The following is a 1,611-nucleotide window of genomic DNA, read 5'->3' as shown; positions in this document are numbered from 1 at the left end:
GCTGAATGCAAAACAACAAGAAACATTTTGATAACGTCTTTTTTTTTCTGTTAATAAATCACAAACTTGTTGAGGAACTGTCAAAAAATGAATGAAAAAATGCTCATATGAAATATGTTTGTACTGACTGAAAGAACTACAACCATAATGCATGCTGAAATTATTTGGAGCTGTGATCTCAGTTTACTTTCGTTGTTTTTCAGATTAGGCATGATAAAATATTACTGTAGAAAGGGGCATTTCCGTGCACTTACAACAAGCTGATTGTTAATGTTCCATGGTAGTTGTACAAATAACTTCCCTTTGAAAAATGCAGTATTTCTTACTCAAACACTCATTAGTGAACTAAAGATGTTCAGTTAGTTCAATATTTACTATTGTTTTATCTTGCTTCCTAGGTACTGTTACAACTGCAATAAGTCATTGTTCACCTGTTGTATCAGGAATCAGGATTATTTTTTAAGGTATTTTACACAACTTCATCTACACTATAAACTTCTAATGGCAAACATTTAAATAATCTTGCAGCCAAACTGTGCACCACAAAGGGGCTGTCCAGTCATTGTCCTTTTTGTCCACTGTCCTCTATTTCTATGACAGATTGTTGCCCATTCCAACATTACCATACCATTTGGGATTTCAAGGCTACTGCTGAATCATCCTTTCTTCCATAAACATCTTGTCTACTGCTGTATTTTCAGAACAAATCTCTTGTCCCAGTGTACTGCTACAGGATCAATCCTATTTGAATTTCCACAAAGATGATTTTTGGAATCAGATAACACTTGTCTCCAAACCTTCCTTGCTCACATTCTGCACCACCCAGAATATTAGATACACTGGAAGATACTGAAAGACATTCAGTTAAAATTATGGCTAAATTCTTTTTGTAATTATCTGTAAACTTGCATCTTCAAACTTGTTTGAGAATTTATATTGTGTGAAAAATATTTAATTACCTAAGAACAATGATAGAATAATGGACTGAGTCCCAAAGCCATAAAATATAATTGATTTCAATTGGAATTTGCCTACATGGCCAGGCCTAAAAGCTAATATGAAGGCTTTACAAGTTAAGGCTTTTGGGCTTCATTTTTAAGATATTGATATTATCAGAAACCTTTCTGATAAAAAACATGTAATTTTTCTTCGTGAGAGTACACGAGATGTATCATAATGCTTCTTATATTCATGACATACCATGCATCATATACATCAAATATACATGGAATATGTGCATATCGATACATACATATATACATCAAAAACACTGGATCAGAAATAATTGCATGTCTGCAAAATAAAATATGCATATAAATCAAAAGGCTCAGTGCATTAGATACCATTACAATAAATGATTAACACAGTTATTTAATAGTTTGAGTAGTGTATGTTTCAGTATAGTATTTGCTAGCATTCTACTGACCTGAACATTTACATTAAGACAAAATACCCACTAAAAACTGAAACTTGCTGATGATACACTTTTTATTGCACAAAAATACTGGTCTTTCTCTCTACCTGTCAACAGACATTGAAGAATAGATGATGGACTATCATGTTACAGTATATACACCAAAATACAAAAATGTCACATATTAGAATTAGACT

The sequence above is a fragment of the Acanthisitta chloris genome, unplaced genomic scaffold (genome assembly GCF_000695815.1).
Source record: "Acanthisitta chloris isolate BGI_N310 unplaced genomic scaffold, ASM69581v1 scaffold7525, whole genome shotgun sequence".
Taxonomy (NCBI): domain Eukaryota; kingdom Metazoa; phylum Chordata; class Aves; order Passeriformes; family Acanthisittidae; genus Acanthisitta; species Acanthisitta chloris.
The sequence above is the reverse complement of the archived record's forward strand: the minus strand, read 5'-3'. Positions refer to the sequence as shown.